This window comes from Salvelinus fontinalis, chromosome 10 (genome assembly GCF_029448725.1).
Source record: "Salvelinus fontinalis isolate EN_2023a chromosome 10, ASM2944872v1, whole genome shotgun sequence".
Taxonomy (NCBI): Eukaryota; Metazoa; Chordata; class Actinopteri; order Salmoniformes; family Salmonidae; genus Salvelinus; species Salvelinus fontinalis.
Window position 1 is genome coordinate 4,900,539 of NC_074674.1, and position 25,941 is coordinate 4,926,479.

General features: G+C 45.2%; 1 pseudogene; it reads left to right on the plus strand.

Annotated features, from left to right (window-relative positions):
* The first annotated feature begins 8,403 nt into the window (after positions 1 to 8,403).
* LOC129863159 (coagulation factor IX-like) lies at positions 8,404 to 14,371 on the plus strand (annotated as a pseudogene).
* The last annotated feature ends 11,570 nt before the right edge of the window (positions 14,372 to 25,941 follow it).

The following is a 25,941-nucleotide window of genomic DNA, read 5'->3' on the forward strand; positions in this document are numbered from 1 at the left end:
AAAATAATCTTAAAGAATATATTTTCAGCATTGTTATAAACAACATAAAACAGTTTGATCGCATACTCTCAGATTCCACACCACCACGTTTTTGAAAGCAAAACTGCCATAACAGAGAGAATCAGACACACACAAATTGGTATAATAAACTAGGTTTCCATCCAATTGGCGACAGATTTTTATGCGAATATTCAGACAAATGCATATAGAAATATGCGCATTTCGCCACAAGTGGTGTGTTTTAACCAAACTGGTTTGCTGCGGGAAAAAATCAGTGCGCGATGACATAGTGCACACAAAATGTACTTTTTCGCTACGTTTTCATGTACCTAATAAAAATCGAAAGTTCAATGTTCAACTTTGGTCTTGGCAGATGAGCTCTAGCCAACAGCTTGCCAATACAGTGCTGGCAGGATGTGCGGTTAGGCTAGTGTACATGATGAGATGATTATGGATATCCTAATTGAATATTGTATGTGCATGTATATTACTGTAAATATTAATCACATTCTCTGTATATGATAATATATTTTGATACATTGAATGTTAATATTGTGAACCTATGTTATACATTTTTTTACCTCCTGTTTCAGGAAGTGATGTCACTGAGTACTGCCCCTATATATAAGACCTTCCACGCCCACCTGGGATACGGATGCCTGATGAAGATCTAAGGTTCGAAACGTTGTAAATAAATGCCACATGGGAGCATGAGCAGCAGTGTGCGGCGATTTCCTTTCTGTTTTCCAGGAGTTTTCATACAACTCCCAACGGAAAGTACCTGGATGTGCCTATGTTCTTCAGTTTTTGTACATCATTATGGATAAGAGCATAATTGTATTTGTCAAAAGACAGTCAAACATTGATCATGTCACCAGAATAAGACCCTCAGATATTTATTGGAAAGGAGCATCAAGTTCATCACTGCACTTTCACCACCCTGGAAGTTCATCAATTTATTTCATCTGTAGCCTAATAAACGGCATTGTTTCCCGATTCGTAGTGGGAGGACCACACGCCCTATCATTGTGTGACTACAAGTTTACTTCAATATGATGGTTATTATATCAATATTATCGCATAAAGGCCTTTCCACCACCATTTCTCGCATAACGAATTGCATCGTCACAAAGATCCCACCATGTCGAACAAACAAATTATATGTTGGCATTTATAAAATTGCACCAAAACGTTTGACTTCTATATGGTATGGCTTAAAAACTGTTGACGTGGTTATTTTGCTAGGTTTCCATACAATTGACGACAGATTTTCATGCGACTATTCTAAAACCCGCAGAAAAACAATATGCACATTTTCCCACAAATGTTCCATCAGCTTGACTTGTTGCGGGTATTAAAGTATGTGCGTGATGACATAGTGCACATAAAATAACGCTTGCGGTTAAAGTCCCATGTATCGAAGTTCACTGTGTTTCCATCCCATTTTCAACTCAATTGAGGGTTTTGTCACTAAAAATGTTGAGTTTTTTTTGCCACTCTAGTCTTGGCACGTGCGCTCTTGCCAACAGCTCCGAAACAGTGAGAGTAGGTTACCTACATTATGAAATTATGGACAAAGGAGCGAGATTATTTTCCTTTTTCAAACGACCGCCAAGCATCGATCATCATGTCACGAGAAAAAAAGGAAGATATTTATTAAAGCAGTACCAACCTCAACACCGTGCATATTCACCACCCTGTGAAGCTCATCGTCATTTATTTGATCTGTAGCCTAATAAACTGCATGTTTTCCCGAGTCGTAGTGGGAGCACCACACAATATAATCGCGTACCTCCAAATTTACTTTTATATGATGGTTTTTATATCAAAATGTACACAAATAACGCCTCTGCCACGCAACAACACAGGTCCGGACCTGCAAGTCTATGGAGAACGTTATCGGGGACTCAATCATTTAAAATATCTGACATGCAATAAATAATCCCTGTAGTTGCATTATTTCTCCCAATACAGGCATCAGCCTATTCCAACATAATCATTATCAGAATTACCTTTGTCATACTTCTTAGGTTGTTGTGATCAAAGATATCCTATTAAATTACTATTCTAATTCCTAATTCTATGGATGTGATTATCACGACTATCAATGCTTACGTAATCAAAAGTATTTAGTGGTAGGCCTACTTGGAACATTTTAGTCTGTTGGTCTTGGCTTTCTTTTCTGCCGTGATCATTATGGCTTTCTGAGTTCCATTTAGTTCTTATACTAATGAACTAATCAAGAGTACAGTCTAATTGGCTCAAAGCCTAACGACAGCCTACAAGATTTAGGGCAGAGTAGATTGATGGAGGTTTTTTATATCTGTTATAAGTAAATGCTTGCCTGCTGTTGACAGCCAGTTGCTTCTGGCACAAGGCCAACTGACAGTGCCTACTACTCTGTGGAAGTTAAAAGAAACTCCCCTCAGACTATATATACACTGCTCAACAAAATAAAGGGAACACTAAAATAACACATCCTAGATCTCAATGAATGAAATATTCTTATTAAATACTTTTTTCTTTACATAGTTGAATGTGCTGACAACAAAATCACACAAAAATTATCAATGGAAATCAAATGTATCAACCCATGGAGGTCTGGATTTGGAGTCACACTCAAAATTAAAGTGGAAAACCACACTACAGGCTGATCCAACTTTGATGTAATGTCCTTAAAACAAGTCAAAATGAGGCTCAGTAGTGTGTGTGGCCTCCACGTGCCTGTATGACCTCCCGACAACGCCTGGGCATGCTCCTAATGAGGTGGCGGATGGTCTCCTGAGGGATCTCCTCCCAGACCTGGACTAAAGCATCCGCCAACTCCTGGACAGTCTGTGGTGCAACGTGGCGTTGGTGGATGGAGCGAGACATGATGTCCCAGATGTGCTCAATTGGATTCAGGTCTGGGGAACGGGCGGGCCAGTCCATAGCATCAATGCCTTCCTCTTTCAGGAACTGCTGACACACTCCAGCCACATGAGGTCTAGCATTGTCTTGCATTAGGAGGAACCCAGGGCCAACCGCACCAGCATATGGTCTCACAAGGGGTCTGAGGATCTCATCTCGGTACCTAATGGCAGTCAGGCTACCTCTGGTGAGCACATGGAGGGCTGTGCGGCCCCCCAAAGAAATGCCACCCCACACCATGACTGACCCACCGCCAAACTGGTCATGCTGGAGGATGTTGCAGGCAGCAGAACCTTCTCCACGGCGTCTCCAGACTCTGTCACGTCTGTCACATGTGCTCAGTGTGAACCTGCTTTCATCTGTGAAGAGCACAGGGCGCCAGTGGCGAATTTGCCAATCTTGGTGTTCTCTGGCAAATGCCAAACGTCCTGCACGGTGTTGGGCTGTAAGCACAACCCCCACCTGTGGACGTCGGGCTCTCATACCACCCTCATGGAGTCTGTTTCTGACCGTTTGAGCAGACACATGCACATTTGTGGCCTGCTGGAGGTCATTTTGCAGGGCTCTGGCAGTGCTCCACCTGCTCCTCCTTGCACAAAGGTGGAGGTAGCGGTCCTGCTGCTGGGTTGTTGCCCTCCTACGGCCTCCTCCATGTCTCCTGATGTACTGGCCTGTCTCCTGGTAGCGCCTCCATGCTCTGGACACTACGCTGACAGACACAGCAAACCTTCTTGCCACAGCTCGCATTGATGTGCCATCCTGGATGAGCTGCACTACCTGAGCCACTTGTGTGGGTTGTAGACTCCGTCTCATGCTACCACTAGAGTGAAAGCACCGCCAGCATTCAAAAGTGACCAAAACATCAGCCAGGAAGCATAGGAACTGAGAAGTGGTCTGTGGTCACCACCTGCAGAACCACTCCTTTATTGGGGGTGTCTTGCTAATTGCCTATAATTTCCACCTTTTGTCTATTCCATTTGCACAACAGCATGTGACATTTATTGTCAATCAGTGTTACTTCCTAAGTGGACAGTTTGATTTCACAGAAGTGTGATTGACTTGGAGTTACATTGTGTTGTTTAAGTGTTCCCTTTATTTTTTTGAGCAGTGTATATTTTGTCATTAATCCATTGATGATAGTCACAATATTTTGCTTGTCAGCAGTCAAGTTTTCAAGATAATGGACTTTCAAGAAGCAAAGTGTTGTCTGTGATACATTTGACATTCTGTTAGCTGAGTAAAATTACAGTGCATTGGGAAAGTATTCAGACCTCTTCACTTTTTCCATTTTGTTACCTTACAGCCTTATTTTAAAATTCATTAAATCGTTTCTCCCCCGTCAATCTACACACAATACATCATAATGCCAAAGCAAAAACAGGCTTAGACATTTTTGCAAATGTATTAAATATAAAACGGAAATATCACATTTACATACAGTACCAGTCAAAAGTTGACACACCTACTCATTCAAGGGTTTTTCTTTATTTTTTTTACTATTTTCTACATTGTAGAATAATGGGGAAGAAATCAAAACTATAAAATAACACATGGAATCATGTAAGCAAAAAAAGTGTTAAACAAATCAATATATATTTTATATTCTTCAAAGTAACCACCCTTTGCCTTGATGACCGCTTTGCACACACTTGGCATTCTCTCAACCAGCTTCACCTGGAATGCTTTACCAACCGTCTTGAATGAGTATCAACATATGCTGAGCACTTGTTGGCTGCTTTTCCTTCGCTCTGCGGTCCAACTCATCCCAAACCATCTCAATTAGGTTGAGGTCGGGTGATTGAAGGCCAGATTATCTGATGCAGTACTCTATCACTCTCTTTGGTCAAATAGCCCTTACACAGCCTGGAGGTGTGTTGGGTCATTGTCCTGTTGAAAAACAAATAATAGTCACACTAAGCGCAAACTACATGGAATGGCATATTGCTGCAGAATGCTGTGGTAGCCATAAATCCCCGACATTATCACCAGCAAAGCACCATCACACCTCTTCCTCCATGTTTCACGGTGGGAACCACACATGCGGAAATAATCTGTTCACCTACTCTGCGTCTCACAAAGAACCAAAAATCTCCAATTTGGACCAAAGGACAGATTTCCACTGGTCTAATGTCCATTGCTCGTGTTTCTTGGCCCAAGCAAGTCTCTTCTTATTATTGGAGTCCTTTAGTAGTGGTTTCTTTGCAGCAATTCGTCCATAAAGGCCTGATTGACGCAGTCTCCTCTGAACAGTTGATGTTGAGATGCGTCTGTTACTTGAACTCTGAAGCATTTATTTGGGCTGCAATCTGAGGTGCAGTTAACTCTAATGAATTTATCCTCTGCAGCAGAGGTAACACTGGGTTTTCCTTTCTTGTGGTGGTCCTCATGAGAGCCAGTTTCATCATAGCACTTAATGTTTTTTGTGACTGCACTTGAAGAAACTTTCAAAGTTCTTAATTCTCCACATTGACTGACCTTCATGTCTTAAAGTAATGAGAGACTGTCATTTCTCTTTGCTTATTTGAGCTGTTCTTGCCATAATATGGATTTGGTCTTTTACCAAATAGGGCTATCTTCTTTATACCACCCCTACCTTGTCACATCTCAACTGATATCTTGTCACTTCTCAAATTTCACAAATTAACTTTTAACAAGGCACACCTGTTAATTGAAATGCATTACAGGTGACTACCTCATGAAGCTCGTTGAGAAAATGCCAAGAGTGCAAAGGGTGGCTACTTCGAAGAATCTCAAATTTAACCCGATTCAGGAAACTAGGCATATGTCGCAAGTCACGACTTCACAGGAAAGTTGTTTGAACGTAAAATAATTATTTTTCTTCAAAATGCATTTTTTGGCAGAAATACCTTCTTGAACATGTGAGCTTTCATGTGCCTTAATAACAAACTTGTATGCCATCTGTAAATACGAATACATTTGTTAAATTGCAAGTCTTGTTGGTTAAGCCACATAAAAAGACAGCAACCTTCCCACTAGCCATGATTGGCTGAGATAATGAGTGGGCTGGACATGCAGAGAGATGAGTTCAGATTGGTCTGCCATATAGAAGACTTTTGTCTATTTGAGCTCGTCAGTCTGTGTTGGTAATCCTGTAGAAACGTGTCTTTAAAAAAAATGTTTAGCTGCATAAGTGTTGCTCTCCACTTTCTGGAGGATTACGTTTTGGAATCAGTGGAATTGCAGTATGATAGCAAAAGAGATGGGAAAACACCTGTTTCCGGATTACGTCTTCTAACTAAGGGATTTTGTGGCATAAATCCGTGACAGGGAGACAAGTCCATCATGCATGAGGATGTATATGGGTAAAATATTCTAGCTAGCTACATTTTCAGATATGACACGTTTCTAATTTTAACAGAAAGTGGTTTCATTTCAAGCTAAAGTGTACTGTTAGCTAGCGTTAGCTGGCTGGCTCCCTAGCTAAAGTTAGGTGGCTGGCTCGTTAGCTAACGTGACGTGGATGTGTGTGATCTTACATGTTTACCTAGATAGGTTAATTGTTTACCTAGGTAGCTAGCTACATGTCTTAAGCTAAAGTGTACAACACCTGGTGAATATGGCTGGTGTCAGTAAACGTCAGGCAAAAAAGCTTAATGAAATTGTTGCCAGCTGAGCTTGTTAGGCTGTTTTCAAGAGGTATACAAATCATCGGCCAGAGCGTCAAGTGTGCGCTCTGAATGCAAGGATATGGGTGGGGTTAAAGCTTAATTAAGAGGTTGTGAACGATACTGAATGGGTGTAGACAAAGAAGAGCTCTCGCACTGAAACACTAAAATGACATTTTCTCAAAACAGTTTACAAGTTTATCAACTTTCAAAGCAGAATTACTTTCTCATTGTTCCTCAAATGCAGTGTATGATATACCATTTTGTAGCTCTACTTTTATCCAATGTAAAAAACACTTCATAAGACCGAATCCAGGTGGTGAGTCACAAATACCAAATATATTTTGATTTAACACTTTTTTTGGTTACCACATGATTCCATATGTGTTATTTCGTAGTTTTGATGCCTTCACTATTATTCTACAATGTAAAAATTAGTAAAAATAAAGAAAACCCCTTGAAGTAGGTGTGTCTAAACTTTTGACTGGTACTGTAAGTATTCAGACCCTTTACTCAGTACTTTGTTGAAGCACCTTTGGCATCGATTACAGCCTCGTCTTGGGGACTACAAGCTTGGTACACCTGTATTTGGGGAGATTCTCCCATTCTTCTCTGCAGATCCTCTCAAACGATCAGGTTGGATGGGGAGTGTCGCTGCACAGCTATTTTCAGGTCTCTCCAGAGATGTTAGATCGGGTTCAAGTCTGGTGTATAGCTGGGCGACTCAAGGACATTGAGAGACTTGTACAGAATCCAGTCCTGTGATGTCTTGGCTGTGTGCTTAGGGGTCATTGTCCTGTTGGTAGGTGAACCTTTTCCCCAGTCTGAGGTCCTGAGTGCTCTGGAGAAGTTTTTCATGAAGGATCTCTCCTTACTTTGCTCTGTTCATCTTTCCCTCGATCCTGACTGGTCTCCCAGTCCCTGCCGCTGAAAAACATCCCCACAGCATGATGCTGCTACCACCATGCTTCACAGTAGGGATGGTGCCAAGTTTCCTCCAGATGTGACACTTGGAATTCAGACCAAAGAGTTAAATCTTGGTTTCATCAGACCAGAGAATCTTGTTTCTCATGGTCAGAGTTCTTTGGGTGCCTTTTGGCAAACTCCAAGAGGGGTGTAGTGCCTTTTACTGACGAGTGGCTTCCGTCTGGCCACTGATTGGTGGAGTGCTGCAAAGATGGTTGTCCTTCTGGAAGTTTCTCCCATCTACACAGAGGAACTCTATAGCACTGCTAGAGTGACCATCGGGTTATTGGTCACCTCCCTGACCAATGCCCTTCTCCCCCGATTGCTCAGTTTGACCGGGTGGCCAGCTCTAAGGAGAGTCTTGGTGGTTCCAAACTTCTTCCATTTAAGAATGTTGGAGGTCACTGTGTTCTTAGGGATCTTCAATGCTGTAGATATTTTTTGTTAACCTTCCCCAGATCTGTGCCTTGACACAATCCTGTCTCGGAGCTCTACGGCCCATTCCTTCAACATTATGGCTTGGTTTTTGCTCTGACATGCACTGTCAGCTGCGGGACCTTATATAGACAGGTGTGTGCCTTTCCAAATCATGTCCAATTAACTGAATTTACCACAGGTGGACTCCAAGTTGTAGAAACATCTCAAGGATGATCAATGGAAACAGGATGCACCTGAGCTCAATTTCGAGTCTCATAGCAAAGTGTCTAAATACTTATGTAAATAAGGTATTTCTGTTTATTTTTTATAAATTTGCAAACATTTATTAAAACCTGTTTTCGCTTTGTCATTCTGGGGTATTGTGTGTAGATTATTGAGGAAAAATGCTTATTTACTCAATTTTAGAATAAGGCTGTAACATAACAAAATGCGGAACAAGTGAAGGGGTCTGAATACTTTCCGAATGCATTGTACGTAATGGTTTAGGACATTGTAATGAAATATATGCCTAATGCTTTTGTTGTGTGTTTGATTAAAAATTCCCAATAGTTTTGATGTACATATTTTGTCTTGATGCTTGCACACTACCTTTACTGCTGGTAGGGTTGGGGATGATAATAAACTGTAATCAGTTACTTTACCAGTAAAAATATTGTAATCAGATTAGCTACTTTTGAAAAACTAGATGATTGCTTATTGATTTACTTTTAAATGATTTGGCCGGTGTTCCTTTAAGATAGGCCTATGAGAAATACAGTATTTGTGAATGCAAAACATTACCTAGGCTACCCACAATTGACATTTTTGTTATTATATTGCAACAAGATTAAAGTATCTTTTCACTGTTAAGTGTTTTATTTTGTAAGTGCAAGGGAAACATTATTCATAATTGACGCAATGAGTTTTCTTGTTCTCTTCCGGTGTAGCTCTGGGGTGAATTTACACTAAACGTATTCTACAAAAACAGAAAACCAAAGTTCCGACTCAGAGGGCTAAGCTTTCATAAACAGGAACCAAATGAATATTTAATCTCGCCATTGTCATTGCCAAGCCACAGTTATTTCTGTGTGAACAAGTCATTGCTGTGTGTATCATTGCTTGAATACAGCATTATCTGTGATCAATTGTATATTCTGTTAGCTGTGTAAAACTACAACATGGTTTAGGACACTGTAATGAAATATATATGCCTAATGCTTTTGTTTATGTTTGATTAATATTCCCAATAGTTTTCATGTACTATGTTTTGTCCTGATGCTTTCACACTGCCTTTACTACTGGCAGGGTTGGGGATGATAAAAAACTGTAACTGTAATCAGTTACTTTACCAGCATAACTATTGTAATCAGATTACAGATACTTTGAAAAACTAGATGATTACTACTTGGATTACTTTTAAATTCAGAAAGGATGTTTGCCTAAAAAATACATTATGACACTTTTCTGTTTTCTCAATAACATTCAATTCAGCATTGAAAATAGGTGCAAGTTTAAGTTTGTTCCACCTAAGTGAGTCTGACTATAAGTCAGAGACCACTATGATGACACACCAAATGCTTTGATGGGCCCTTTTTGTCTTCTTCCTCATAAGGGGAAAGTAATCCAAAAATAACATAAATCAATCAGAATACGTTACTGTGTTTGGGCAATCCAAAAGTTACGTTAATGATTACAATCGTAGACAGGTAATTAGTACCTGTAACGGATTACATTTAGAAAGTAACTTGGCTGCTGGTAGAACCAAACCACCACACTCACGTTGTGACTGTGTGTGATCTGTTTGAGGCCTAATGACCTGGTTATTTTCTTATCCTCCAAAGGTCACTAAAGCGCAGACAGAGAAAACAGCAGGACAGCTGGATATTGGAAAAGACATAATTAATGAGGCAAAACCTCCTCAGCCTGAGTCTTTAGTAAGGGATCAGGAGCTGACAGCTTTGCCAGCTATGCAAATACTATTCCACTTAGTGCTACACTGATATACCCAGTGGGCTAGAGCAGTGGTTCCCAACCCTGGTCCTCCAGTACCCACAACAGAACACATTTTCATTGTAGCCCTGGACAAGCACACCTCATTCAACTCATTGAGGGCTTGATCATTAGTTAACAAGTTGAATCAGGTGTGCTATGTGTTCTATCTGGTGTAATGTCTCTGTCTGTGTGTTCTGTCTGGTGTAATGTCTCTGTCTGTGTGTTCTGTCTGGTGTAATGTCTCTGTCTGTGTGTTCTGTCTGGTGTAATGTCTCTGTCTGTGTGTTCTGTCTGGTGTAATGTCTCTGTCTGTGTGTTCTGTCTGGTGTAATGTCTCTGTCTGTGTGTTCTGTCTGGTGTAATGTCTCTGTCTGTGTGTTCTGTCTGGTGTAATGTCTCTGTCTGTGTGTTCTGTCTGGTGTAATGTCTCTGTCTGTGTGTTCTGTCTGGTGTAATGTCTCTGTCTGTGTGTTCTGTCTGGTGTAATGTCTCTGTCTGTGTGTTCTACCTGGTGTTATGTCTCTGTCTGTGTGTTCTACCTGGTGTTATGTCTCTGTCTGTGTGTTCTGTCTGGTGTAATGTCTCTGTCTGTGTGTTCTATCTGGTGTAATGTCTCTGTCTGTGTGTTCTGTCTGGTGTAATGTCTCTGTCTGTGTGCCCTTCCAGACAGGGACCAGTGTGAGTCCAACCCGTGCCAGAATGGGGTGAAGTGTAAAGATGCCATGAGTGTTTATGTATGCTGGTGTCCACCTGAATTCAAAAACTGTGATGTAGGTGAGCAATGTGGCCTTTTTAATTTATTTTGTATACAGTAACAGACTTTTCATCCACTGGTCATTTGATTGGATTTGCAGATATTCCTGCTTTACCTAAAGATTTCATTGCATGTGTTTTTCTCCCAACTCGGAGATGGCTAAGCAGTGTGACATCTACAACGGTGGCTGCTCCCACTTCTGTGTGGTGAAGGCCCAGCATGCAGTGTGTGACTGTGCAGCAGGGTATGAACTGGCATGAACAAGTCCACCTGTGAACCAGAAGGTGCTGATTAATCCTACATATAATCAGTGCACTAAATTCCTGATTATATATTTATTAAGAACATCTATCTTTTATTTTCAACCTGCATAATGGTTTCACATCACAGGAGGTTGGTGGCACCTAATTTGAGAGAGAACGGGCTCGTGGTAATGGCTGGAGCGGAATTGGAGGATGATATCAAATACATCCATGGTTTCAATGTGTTTGATGCCATTCCCATCCGCTCCATTCCAGACATTATTATGAGCCATCCTCCCCTCAGCAGCCTCCACTGATTCACATACTCTGATTCTCATTCCAAATTGGTTATCAACATTAGAATGATTTTCGATTCACATTTCAGTAATAACACACAGATATCTAACCATCCCTTCTGTATCTTTTGCCTGTGTGTCTGCCAGGACTATTTCCCTGTGGTCGTCTTAGCCACGTTATGTGCTGTCCTCCAGGACAATCATCACAGCTGTAAATGTTGATCAAACTCAGCACTCCTACAATGACGCCCTCAACATCACAGTGGCTTCTCTTGCGGTCAATGCTACCATCAGCAACAGACACTTTTCCTCAGTGCTCGAGGACTTGCCCTCCTGGGCCTTCTTCCCAACACTGCCCACCATCCTGGAAGAGTCGTCCAGCGGACAGCACATCGTTGGGGGGAATACAGTGAGCCCTGGGGAGATCCCATGGCAGGTAGGACAGTCAAGTGTGTGTGCGTGTGTGTTTGTGACTTTGTGTGTGTTTAGTGAGTGAGTGTAGTTAAGCCCCTCCAGTCAATGTGTTAAGACTGCTGTTGTCTGTGCTAATCTCTGGGACTCTGCCAGGTGTCTCTGATGAGCAAACTGACCGGGCAGAACTTCTGTGACGGCTCCCTCCTCAGTGAGCTGTGGGTCATTACTGCTGCCCACTGGCTGAATGAGAGCAAGATTGGATCCTTCATCAGAGTGGGCGAGTTAAACCAGATAGGAGTGACACGGACTATTTTGTCTTTGTGCTTCACTCATTAAAATCATGTTCATCTGATCAGAATACAAAATAGAAATCAAAACGCCACACACTGCAGTTCACGCTGCCAGGTGATTTTATTGACTCAATGTTTTGACCACAGGAGGTTGGTGGCACCTTAATTTGGGAGGACGGGCTCGTGGTAATGACTGGAATACGTGACATGGTATCAAATACTTTAAACACATGGTTTCCAGGTGTTTGATAAAAAAACATGAGCCGGCACACACCCAGAATAATAGTTTGTGTGGAGGTGCTGACTAATGGCCAATAAACTATAAACTATCAAAGTAAAGAAAGGCTTACTGGATATCCTGTCTAAAAACATTGACCCCTAGTGGTCTGAATATTGACTTTGATCTCAGGCCCTTCTTATGAACACATTTTCCTTTATGAACAAGACTAATAAATAGAAAAAATATTTTTACAGCTTATTAGCGTACACCTAATATGTTCCCCCTGTTGATGATGCTCATTATATATTACGGTTGAACCAATATTACATGTAACAAAAATGAAATTATTATGTGTAATTGAATGAAACAATAATGTATGTTGATGCTAATATGATGTACAATATTCCATGATTTTTCTATATGATAACAATAGCATAATATATTTAATATGCCATAGACTATTTTTTAACAGTTTCACTAATTAATTTAATTAACTTAATCATTATGACACAACCCTCACTACTGTCATTGGTTACACTAATTGCACTGTGTGTCTACATAACCTGGTTCAAGTATTCATGACATTGCCCTGAGGAAGGCACAGGGATGCTGAAACGTTGGTAAAACCCATTACATTGCTGGGAGATTATACATGGAGTGTGCGACTTTCTTTATTTTGATAGTTTGCAGGTGTTTGATGCCTTACAAATTTGCTCTGTTCCAGCCATTACTATAAGCTGTTCTCCCGCTACCAGCCTCCACTGGTTTCCACCCTTAGGTCTTCATTAGTCATCCATTTACCTGATGAACGAACACCTAAGGGTCAAACGTTGTCAATAAAATCACATTGGAGCATGAACAGCAGTGTGCAGCATTTTCCTTTTTATTTTTCATGAGTTGACCTATAACTCCTGCACCTGCAAAAAAGTACCTGGATGTGTGAATGTTCTTCAGATGTTGTATCTGATCACAACATCACTCTGCAGGGGAGCACAACATGCAGGTCAGAGAGGAGACGGAGCTGTTGCTGAGCATCACATACACCGGTGATACTACGCAAAGACAAGCCTGTACAACCACGACATAGCCCTGCTGAAGCTCCACACGTCTGCAGTCCTCTCTAACTACAGCCTCCCCATCTGCCTGGTGTAACGGCTTTCTAGCTCTTCCTCCTCGGACGAGGAGAGAGCGATCGGAAGACCAATGTGCAGCGAGGTATGAAGACGTAATTATTTATTAAAGTAAAGATGAAAAAACACAAACACTTTTAACAAACTACAAAACAACAAACGACGTAGACGCACCTGAACATAAGAACTTACATAAAACTAAGAACGCATGAAACAGGAACAGACTACATAAACCGAACAAACAAACAAACAAACCGAAAACAGTCCCGTGTGGAGCAACGACACAGACACAGGAGACAACCACCCACAACAAACAGTGTGAAAACACCTACCTTAATATGACTCTCAATCAGAGGAAATGAAAACCACCTGCCTCTAATTGAGAGCCATATTAGGTCACCCTTAAACAAACATAGAAACAGAAAACATAGACTGCCCACCCAAACTCACGTCCTGACCAAAACTAACAGAAACAGGTCAGGAACGTGACACCTGGGGCCCAAGGCTGAGACCCTGCTGAGAGAGGCCCCCAGCTCAGTGGTCAGCGACTGGGGCAGGATGCACTTCCAGGGCCGCGAAGCCTCTTTCTTTAAAAAAAAACAACTTTTATTGAACTAGGCAAGTCAGTTAAGAACAAATTCTTATTTACAATGAAGGCCTACCGGGGAACAGTGGGTTAACTACCTCGTTCAGGTGCAGAATGACATATTTTTACCTTGTCAGCTCGGGGATTCGATCGAGCAACCTTTCGGTTACTGGCCCAACGCTCTAACCACTAGGCTTCCTGCCTCCCCTGAACATTCTGCAGAAGGCCGAGCTGCCCTATGTGGACCGAACAGAGTGCAAGGGCAGCAACACAAAACGGGTGTCCTGCTTCATGTTCTGTGCCGGTTACCACAGCCAGCAAATGGATTTGTGCAAGGAGGACAGTGGTGGTCCACATGCCACCCGGTACCGGGACACCTGGTTCCTGATGGGCATCGTGAGCTGGGGCGAGGAGTGCGCCAAGGTGGGGAAGTATGGCATCTACACTCGTGTGTCAAGCTACTTTCCATGGATCTCCAATGTCATTGGGCTTGGAGGCATCGGTTCCTATTCTGAGACTGACGTCTGAGAGGCCAAAATCATGTCTGAACCTCTGCCCTTACGTTAGTTTTGGATTAATGCAATTGTGTTATGTGTAAATGAGCCAATGTATTTGTTTTATTAAAAGGGATTGGGAAATGATGTCTCTAAATGTCTCCTGTAAGTCATTCAAGCTAGTCAGGCAGATTCTGAAAAATGTGGGACTGACACATACACCTACTAGACCTTGTACAGTAGTATCATTCAACATTTACTGGACTTCATTACACATAAAGGTTAAAATAAATAGTAAAGACTCTCCCATCTGCTTTTATTTGGTAAAATAATTTCAACCAAATAATATGTGCACATACATTTCTCTGTACATTTACATTAATCCCTAAAATGTGCATCATTTTCATATAATCTGAAACATGCAGCAGTAGCGGCAACAACAACAACAGTGGCTGTAGCAACGACGACAACAGTGGCGGCGGGAACGACAACAGTGGTGGCGGGAACGACAACAGTGGCGGCGGCAACGGCAACAATGGCGGCAACAATGGCAACAATGGCGGCAACAATGGCGGGGGCAACGACAGCAGTGGCGGCGGCGGCAACGGAAACAGTGGTGGCGGCAGCGGCAACGGCAACAGTGGCGGCGGCAACGGCAACAATGGCGGCGGCAACGGCAACAGTGGTGGCGGCAACAGCAACAGTGGCGGCGGCGGCGGCAATCAGAGACTCAAAGATAAAAAAAATAAAACAAGTTATTCAAACACCTCACAGTTCTAAGTGTTTGAGGGGGAAAATGTCAAAAAACGACAGCAGTGGCGGCGGCGGCAACGACAACAGCAGTGGCGGCGGCGGCAACGACAACAGTGGTGGCGGCGGCAACGACAACAGTGGTGGCGGCGGCGGCAACGACAACAGTGGTGGCGGCGGCAACGACAACAGTGGTGGCGGCGGCGGCAACTGCAACAGTGGCGGCGGCGGTAGCGGCAACAGTGGCGGTGGTGACGTCAGCGGCGGCAGCGGCAACAGTGGCGGCGGCGACGGCAGCGGCAACAGTGGTGGCGGCGGCGGCAACTGCAACAGTGGTGGCGGCAACAGCAACAGTGGCGGCGGCGGCGGCAATCAGAGACTCAAAGATAAAAAAAATAAAACAAGTTATTCAAACACCTCACAGTTCTAAGTGTTTGAGGGGGAAAATGTCAAAAAACGACAGCAGTGGCGGCGGCGGCAACGACAACAGCAGTGGCGGCGGCGGCAACGACAACAGTGGTGGCGGCGGCAACGACAACAGTGGTGGCGGCGGCGGCAACTGCAACAGTGGCGGCGGCGGTAGCGGCAACAGTGGCGGTGGTGACGTCAGCGGCGGCAGCGGCAACAGTGGCGGCGGCGACGGCAGCGGCAACAGTGGCGGCGGCAACGGCAACGACGGCGGCAACAGAGGCGGAAACAACAGTGGCGGGGGAGGCAGCAACAACAGTGGTGGGGGAGGCAGCAACAACAGTGGTGGGGGAGGCAGCAACAACAGTGGTGGGGGAGGCAGCAACAACAGTGGTGGGGGAGGCAGCAACAACAGTGGTGGGGGAGGCAGCAACAACAGTGGTGGGGGAGGCAGCAACAACAGTGGCGGGGGAGGCAGCAACAACAGTGGTGGGGGAGGCAGCAACAACAGTGGTGGGGGAGGCAGCAACAACAGTGGCGGGGGAGGCAGCAACAACAGTGGTGGGGGAGGCAGCAACAACAGTGGCGGGGGAGGCAGCAACAACAGTGGTGGGGGAGGCAGCAACAACAGTGGTGGGGGAGGCAGCAACAACAGTGGTGGGGGAGGCAGCAACAACAGTGGTGGGGGAGGCAGCAACAACAGTGGAGGGGGAGGCAGCAACAGTGGTGGGGGAGGCAGCAACAACAGTGGTGGGGGCAACAACAGTGGAGGGGCAACAACAGTGGTGGGGGAGGCAGCAACAACAGTGGTGGGGGCAACAACAGTGGTGGGGGAGGCAGCAACAACAGTGGTGGGGGAGGCAGCAACAACAGTGGAGGGGGCAACAACAGTGGTGGGGGAGGCAGCAACAACAGTGGTGGGGGCAACAACAGTGGTGGGGGAGGCAGCAACAACAGTGGTTGCGGCAACAACAGTGGAGGGGGCAACAACAGTGGTGGGGGAGGCAGCAACAACAGTGGAGGGGGCAACAACAGTGGTGGGGGAGGCAGCAACAACAGTGGTGGGGGAGGCAGCAACAGTGGTGGGGGAGGCAGCAACAACAGTGGAGGGGGCAACAACAGTGGTGGGGGAGGAAGCAACAACAGTGGCGGGGGAGGCAGCAACAACAGTGGAGGGGGAGGCAGCAACAACAGTGGCGGGGGAGGCAGCAACAACAGTGGCGGGGGAGGCAGCAACAACAGTGGAGGGGGAGGCAGCAACAACAGTGGCGGGGGAGGCAGCAACAACAGTGGTGGGGGAGGCAGCAACAACAGTGGCGGGGGAGGCAGCAACAACAGTGGAGGGGGCAACAACAGTGGTGGGGGAGGCAGCAACAACAGTGGTGGGGGAGGCAGCAACAACAGTGGCGGGGGAGGCAGCAACAACAGTGGTGGGGGAGGCAGCAACAACAGTGGAGGGGGCAACAACAGTGGTGGGGGAGGCAGCAACAACAGTGGTGGCGGCAACAACAGTGGTGGGGGAGGCAGCAACAACAGTGGTGGGGGAGGCAGCAACAACAGTGGTGGGGGAGGCAGCAACAACAGTGGTGGGGGAGGCAGCAACAACAGTGGTGGGGGAGGCAGCAACAACAGTGGCGGGGGAGGCAGCAACAACAGTGGTGGGGGAGGCAGCAACAACAGTGGTGGGGGAGGCAGCAACAACAGTGGTGGGGGCAACAACAGTGGTTGCGGCAACAACAGTGGAGGGGGCAACAACAGTGGTGGGGGAGGCAGCAACAACAGTGGAGGGGGCAACAACAGTGGTGGGGGAGGCAGCAACAACAGTGGAGGGGGCAACAACAGTGGTGGGGGAGGCAGCAACAACAGTGGTGGCGGCAACAACAGTGGTGGGGGAGGCAGCAACAACAGTGGTGGGGGAGGCAGCAACAACAGTGGTGGGGGAGGCAGCAACAACAGTGGTGGCGGCAACAACAGTGGCGGGGGAGGCAGCAACAACAGTGGCGGGGGAGGCAGCAACAACAGTGGTGGGGGAGGCAGCAACAACAGTGGTGGGGGAGGCAGCAACAACAGTGGTGGGGGAGGCAGCAACAACAGTGGCGGGGGAGGCAGCAACAACAGTGGCGGGGGAGGCAGCAACAACAGTGGCGGCGGCAATAACAACAACGGTACCGGCGGTAGCAGTAGCGGTAGCAACTGTTTTGTTGGGAGAGAGATCTCAATGTAAGAATTTCACTGTACTGTTTTACACCTGTTGCATCCTGTGCACATGGCAAATACACGTTGAAACTTGCAGGACTCCTCCTCTCACATCAATGGTCAGACCACTGACACATCACCCCCTACTGGAACAAAACTGCAGTGCACATAACAATAAGCATGTGCAGGGTGATGCAGGAGTTCAACTGACCCCTGGCGTCACCCTGTTGTCATTTATGCAGAATAGAAATACGTTGCTTGGTGCGGTTTGTTTGCTTTTAGCTTTCACACTGAAATGTTAGATATTTACCATAGTAATTGGGGATAATGGGAGTTGTACAAAATGAGGTTGTTGCAACAAATAAAGTGCACAAGGAAAATGTACAATAGCATGTTTCGGCACATAACCTGGTACTGATACAGAATGTTCTAATCTGATATGGCCTCTCTCATGAACTATGATGGGTGTATACAAATGTAAAAAATATTGAGATTGATTGACTTGTACTGTAACAGAAGTAAAACAGTCCCTTTCTAAGTAAATCTTCATAGTGGACTAGAAACAGTTCATGCATCTCATCCACATGGAGATCCTATGGCTCTGATGATTTGCAGTTCTTTGAGGTGATGCTGCCTGTGGTTGAAGAGCATTTCTTTGAGGTGATGCTGCCTGTGGTTGAAGAGCATTTCTTTGTGAGGTGATGCTGCCTGGGGTTGAAGAGCATTTCTTTGTGAGGTGATGCTGCCTGGGGTTGAAGAGCAGTTCTTTGTGAGGTGATGCTGCCTGGGGTTGAAGAGCAGTTCTTTGAGGTGATGCTGCCTGGGGTTGAAGAGCAGTTCTTTGAGGTGATGCTGCCTGAGGTTGAAGAGCAGTTCTTTGTGATGTGATGCTGCCTGGGGTTGAAGTGCAGTTCTTTGAGGTGATGCTGCCTGGGGTTGAAGTGCAGTTCTTTGAGGTCATGCTGCCTGGTGTTGAAGAGCATTTAGTTGTGAGGTGATGCTGCCTGGGGTTGAAGTGCAGTTCTTTGAGGTGATGCTGCCTGGGGTTGAAGAGCAGTTCTTTGTGATGTGATGCTGCCTGGGGTTGAAGTGCAGTTCTTTGTGATGTGATGCTGCCTGGAGTTGAAGTGCATTTCTTTGTGATGTGATGCTGCCTGTGGTTGAAGAGCATTTCTTTGAGGTGATGCTGCCTGTGGTTGAAGAGCATTTCTTTGTGAGGTGATGCTGCCTGGGGTTGAAGAGCATTTCTTTGTGAGGTGATGCTGCCTGGGGTTGAAGAGCATTTCTTTGTGAGGTGATGCTGCCTGGGGTTGAAGAGCATTTCTTTGTGAGGTGATGCTGCCTGGGGTTGAAGAGCAGTTCTTTGTGAGGTGATGCTGCCTGGGGTTGAAGAGCAGTTCTTTGAGGTGATGCTGCCTGGGGTTGAAGAGCAGTTCTTTGAGGTGATGCTGCCTGAGGTTGAAGAGCAGTTCTTTGTGATGTGATGCTGCCTGGGGTTGAAGTGCAGTTCTTTGAGGTGATGCTGCCTGGGGTTGAAGTGCAGTTCTTTGAGGTGATGCTGCCTGGGGTTGAAGTGCAGTTCTTTGAGGTCATGCTGCCTGGTGTTGAAGAGCATTTAGTTGTGAGGTGATGCTGCCTGGGGTTGAAGTGCAGTTCTTTGAGGTGATGCTGCCTGGGGTTGAAGAGCAGTTCTTTGTGATGTGATGCTGCCTGGGGTTGAAGTGCAGTTCTTTGTGATGTGATGCTGCCTGGAGTTGAAGTGCATTTCTTTGTGATGTGATGCTGCCTGTGGTTGAAGAGCATTTCTTTGAGGTGATGCTGCCTGTGGTTGAAGAGCATTTCTTTGTGAGGTGATGCTGCCTGGGGTTGAAGAGCATTTCTTTGTGAGGTGATGCTGCCTGGGGTTGAAGTGCAGTTCTTTGAGGTGATGCTGCCTGGGGTTGAAGAGCAGTTCTTTGTGATGTGATGCTGCCTGGGGTTGAAGTGCAGTTCTTTGTGATGTGATGCTGCCTGGAGTTGAAGTGCATTTCTTTGTGATGTGATGCTGTCTGGGGTTGAAGAGCAGTTCTTTGAGGTGATGCTGCCTGGGGTTGAAGTGCAGTTCTTTGAGGTGATGCTGCCTGGGGTTGAAGAGCAGTTCTTTGTGATGTGATGCTGCCTGGGGTTGAAGAGCAGTTCTTTGAGGTGATGCTGCCTGGGGTTGAAGAGCAGTTCTTTGAGGTGATGCTGCCTGGGGTTGAAGTGCAGTTCTTTGAGGTGATGTTGTGATGCTGACTGGGGTTGAAGAGCAGTTCTTTGAGGTGATGTTGTGATGCTGACTGGGGTTGAAGAGCAGTTCTTTGAGGTGATGTTGTGATGCTGCCTGGGGTTGAAGAGCAGTTCTTTGAGGTGATGTTGTGATGTTGCCTGGGGTTGAATAGTAGATTCGGTCCATTACCTTGTGCTTAGGTTGATGTGGGTAGGGTTATACCCTAACATTGCAGGGCAACACTTGCACCCTCTGGAGAAAATATAGAAACATGTCCATGTGGTTTATTGTCATGGTATTTATATGGTCTCAATTATTTAATTGGTGGAGATGAAATAGTTGACCCTTCAGATCCTGTCATTTGATTGATTTGGCTGGTCTGTCTACGGCAGCAGGTTTAAGGTTGATTGATGACTGGTCTGTCTACGGCAGCAGGTTTAAGGTTGATTGATGACTGGTCTGTCTACGGCAGCAGGTTTAAGGTTGATTGATGACTGGTCTGTCTACGGCAGCAGGTTTAAGGTTGATTGATGACTGGTCTGTCTCTGGCAGCAGGTTTAAGGTTGATTTATGACTGGTCTATCTCCGGCAGCAGGTTTAAGGTTGATTGATGACTGGTCTGTCTACGACAGCAGGTTTAAGGTTGATTGATGACTGGTCTGTCTCCGGCAGCAGGTTTAAGGTTGATTGATGACTGGTCTGTCTACGGCAGCAGGTTTAAGGTTGATTGATGACTGGTCTGTCTACGGCAGCAGGTTTAAGGTTGATTGATGACTGGTCTGTCTACGGCAGCAGGTTTAAGGTTGATTGATGACTGGTCTGTCTCCGGCAGCAGGTTTAAGGTTGATTGATGACTGGTCTGTCTCTGGCAGCAGGTTTAAGGTTGATTGATGACTGGTCTGTCTCTGGCAGCAGGTTTAATGTTGATTGATGACTGGTCTGTCTCCGGCAGCAGGTTTAAGGTTGATTGATGACTGGTCTGTCTCTGGCAGCAAGTTTAAGGTTGATTGATGGCTGGTCTGTCTCTGGCAGCAGGTTTAAGGTTGATTGATGACTGGTCTGTCTCTGGCAGCAAGTTTAAGGTTGATTGATGGCTGGTCTGTCTCTGGCAGCAAGTTTAAGGTTGATTGATGGCTGGTCTGTCTCTGGCAGCAGGTTTAATGTTGATTGACAACTGTTTTACAGAACAATAACACTCCAATGACGTTTAGACTGGCTCCCCAGTGGAGTTGTGTTGTGATCCTCGTCAGACTCTGACAGGTTGAACAAGTCAGTGGTGCTCCAGGCCTACGGACCCCTCAGAGATGTCCACTGAGTGGGAGGTGTCAGGCCAACCTACGTTTGACAGAGAGAACCTCTAAAATACAACCACCTCACACGGCAAAGGCCTCACTACTTACTATACATATCCACCTAAATGTCACTTATACTAGACACTTACAAAACAATTCATATAGAATACCTTTCCACTGACTACACAAACTAAATTCCACAGTAACATGCTAGAGTTTCCAGTGGAAACCTCACGAACAGGCCCATCTTATAGACATAGAGTATGCTCTCCTACTAAAGTGAGTTGGTGTGACAAAATGGCTGCTGTTTCCCACGCTGGCTCACTGCGTCGGTTATTGTGCCAGGGCTGGGGGGAGAAGACCCCGGGGTCTGTGAGGACGGGGCTGGTGCGTCCTAACGATGCGGCCTCCTCCGTGCTTAGGGACTGGTCTGGGATATTACTGTGAGGAAGAACATCAAAACAATCTGAGGAGCCAGCGATCTGCCCGGGACTCCTTGACATGCACACCGTCGTACGAGTCGGACTGTCTCGAGTTACAAAGGAACGGGGCAGAAAAGAATATCCACATGGTCACAGGTTTGGCCTCAGGCACCTTATCCTCTAGATCCACCAAACTCAACCCTGGACCTCCAAGCCAGTTTCACTGCTTTGTTTCATTGTTCCCCTCTAATCAGGGACTGATTTAGACCTGGAATACCAGATGTGTGCAATTAATTATCAGGTAGAACAGAAAACCAGCAGGCTCTGGATCTCGTAGAGTCAGAGTTCAATATCCCTGCTCTAGATCACACCACACAAACAATCCTGACATCACAGTCAGTAAGTTGAAGATGAGTTGAAACCAAGTTATGATGGAAATCCACAGGAAACAAACCCACATGCTACGACCAATTACATTTTTAAAAAATTCCATGAAATCTGAATGGTCTCTTTCACTATGCAAATTGTAAAATGGAGAGATGAGAGGACATGAGAGGACATGCAAAGAGCATCACCTGTCAGTAGATGGAGGAGAAAGAGGAGTCTTCTCTAAGATTTGAATAGGGGGAATGTCTTTGGAGAGAGAGGGGGAGAGGGAAAGGTAGGGGGGGAGGAGGGCTGATAAAAGGGACTTTAAAACTCCAAGTAGTTTAACCAAACTACTAGCATGCAGACAGCATGCAGACAGACACCACAATAGAGGACATGGGGAACAAATACCCAACGTGGAAGCTGACAGACAAGTAGATCCAAGTAGAAACCTTGGTTGGTGAGTATTTTCCTGATCTCTGTGAGCCAGGCAATCTTGATCTGGACTGTCGGGGCCCCAGGAACACAATCACAGGGAACAGTACTGTGTGCGTCAGTGAGTCAAGAAGACCAGACAGAGACCATTGTCACTTGCCAAAACCCAGACTAGACAGAGCGCAAGATAATCAAAATCAAATGATCACTGATCTGGCCCTCACCTGATCAACATACACCTCCTTTCTGCCACTGTACCAGAGCTCAAACTTTTCCACATCTCATTTGACGTTCTCAATAAAATTGAACATGTGGGTTCATATGATAAGAGCAGCAGTACTAGTAGTGCCCTCCCAGCGTTACCTTCAGGCAGCGCTCGAAGCTGTGGAAGTGGGTGCGGTCGTGGTCCTCCCCATGCTACTCACGGTGCTTGCAGAAGAGCAGAGCGTGCTCATGCAGGAAGAGGTGCCTCTGCATGGGCTTGAAGTGGGTCAGCTCCTTCATCCGCGTGGGGCCCCTCTTATGGCTGATCCACACACTGAAGGAACCCTGCAGCAGCACCCGCCACAGGTCACTCAGCTCGTCCTGGGGACGCAGCCAGACACAACACAACCCAGCATGGTGGGATATGGTAGGACACAATTATTACAAAATTCACTTTACAATAATTAGGAAAAAATATTATTTCTCGCTAAGTCACTCATATGGTCTCTCACTCACACTCTTTACCTCATACCCTGTGATGGTGATCTGGTACACTGAGTATTTGACAGACTTGAGGAGATCCAACATGGCCTCTAGTGCCCCCTGCAGCTCAAATATATACTCACTGTCCACGCTGTGCTTCTACAGCACCTGCTGGGAAAGACAGGAGCCCAGAGGTCCAATGTGTTACAATGGCAATGTCACAATGTTAAAACTCATACATGAACCATCTAAGTCAAGATGTTGTTGGCTGAGCCCAAGCCCTACTGTACCTTCAGTAGCAGCTGGTACTTAGTCAGCCTCTGGACTGGCTTTAGGAGGTATGAGTTCAACCCCAGTTTGTGATCCAGCTTTTTCTCACACTCCTACAAAGGATGGAGACGGAAACAGTGGCGACCCATGCCTGTTTTGTGTGTTAATTTGGCATTAATACGTGTCACATATCAGTTTGCAAACAATGTAAAAAATATATAAAATCATTGAGTTAATAAAGCTGCATACAAACATGGTCTCTTTGTTGCTTTCTTAAGGCAGCTCCAAAATGCAGGTGTTTAAGCCTAGATCAGTGCTTTCTATGGTGGTGGGGCAGCCAGCGGAAAATACGGCACGTAGGGGTTGGTAATGTTCTCTAGTTGCGCCGTGATTGGCTCAGTGTTCTGTCACTCATGGGGACACTATGTCACCACAAAATCAACAGAGAGAGCTCGAAAATTCAAGCCCCTTGGGTGCTGCCATAGAGTTACATTAGAAGTGCCCATCCAAGAAGGCTCAAAGTCATTGGCCACAGATAAAATGACGTCAAATCACGTTATATATACCGTAGCTTTGATTGGACTGATCATGTCAACATCTTACTTTCAAAATCTTAGCTAGCAGTCATCATCATGAATCAAGTCGACAATCTACTGCAAATCCTTTTTAATCCTTGTCATATGAAGACAAATTATAGATAAAACGTATTGGTGCTCATCAGCCATTGGACATAAACATTAGACAACAAGTTGGACATTTTACATTCAACAATGAGTGGTTTGGAAGGAATCAGTGGCTAACTGCAAGCGTTGCAAAGCAATCACTAGCCTACTATTCAGTGGAGTGGGTGTGTGGTCCAAGTCTGGGTTTAAAGGTCTTTTTTCCAAGCTTAAAAGGATAAACATTCAACGCCATGGGCCAGAAAAGTTTGAATACATTGGCCATGCAGTCAATCCAGAATGACTTCTGCCGTGTTAAAAACAACTGGAAAGTCGGAACTTGGAAATCTCAGACTTCAGTGAGTTCAAGACAACTGGGAATTCAGAAAAAAATTATCTCCAACTGGGAAAATAAGTTTTGAACGGTCATCCAACTCGGAATTCCAAGTCGGAAACTCTGGCCTCTTTCTAGAGCTCCGACCTGAAGACCACTGACGTCATGATTCAACCTTGTTCTTTTCAGAGTTCCCAGTTGTATTGAAAGCACCATAAATCCAGAGAATGACAGACTTTGATGACAAAGATTGATGGCAAAATTTGCCCACAAGGACTGCCGTGCCACCTTCCTGTTCAAGTGAGCACAACAAGATGAGTCCAAAAATGGCTGCATAAATGATGTAATATACCAGGAAGATATGTATACTGTAGCTAAGAAAGTAATACAAAGTGTATGTTGTGTACTAAGCTGTTAGTAGCCCATGTGCCTCACCCTAATCATTTGGTCCCTTTCCCACTCATAATTTAGCCTACTGTCCTGACTTGGTGGTGCACATGTAGCCTATAGCCTGTTTAGAGAAATGTAATCATTGAAAATTGTAGGAGCTTTCATTGTCTGCTCATATGCCATTTATTTATCCTACGGTTCTGACTTGGCGTACAGGGAGAATACTGTAAGAATGGCCCATGTTCTGAATTCTGTCGCTGTACATTTCAAAAGTGCTGAACAAATAGTTATATTGACTACGTCCGTCCTAGCTCGCTCATTAATGTCTTAATCGAAAATATGGATTGCCTCTTATCCGCTTGTCATCCCCTTATGCCATAGTTTGTACATCTCAATTGTCAATAGAAAGAACATTTGTTTAAGGAAGTCAGCCATATCAGCTATGTTTTTTAAAAGGCAGTAAATGAGGCTGAATGAACTATTTCGCTGCCAGACAGAGCTCCGCTGATAACCAGGTGTAGCAGCGGTAATGATTCACTCCATGGTGCTGAAAAGAAAGCTCCGCTTTTTGGACAGCTTTATGTAGACCCCAACAGTTTGTGGCCACCATTTGTTACCGTTATAGTGCAATTCATGTATTTGTTTGTGTTCTGTTGTGGCTTTGCTGGCATGCCCCACCAAGATTTACATTCTAAAATCGCCACTGGACGGAAATATTGAAGAAATGTCTCAAATTTATCCAGAAGACACACATTTGTCAAAACTATAACTTCAAATAAAAAATAAATCAACGTTTTATCAATAGATGAAAGGGTATTTAAAAGCAGAAAGTAAGTAGAAGTGCATCTCTGGTCAATAAAAAAGCTTGACAGTGCACTTAGCGAGAGTACCTGGATGAATGGCCAAGCAGAACACTGTCTCCATAGCAACTCACAGTGTGGCTTGTTCTGACAGTAGCGCTCGTACACCAGAAACTTTTCTTTCTGAAACGACAGAGAAATATCAATAGAATGTCTGTAGATGGTTACAGTGGTCGCTGACTGATGACCTCATACCACATGCTGACAGTAGGTCAGAGAGGGGTGATCACAAGCTTGCTCACCTGTTGTAGAAAGCAGGCTCCAACCCTCTGAGGAGTTTCCAG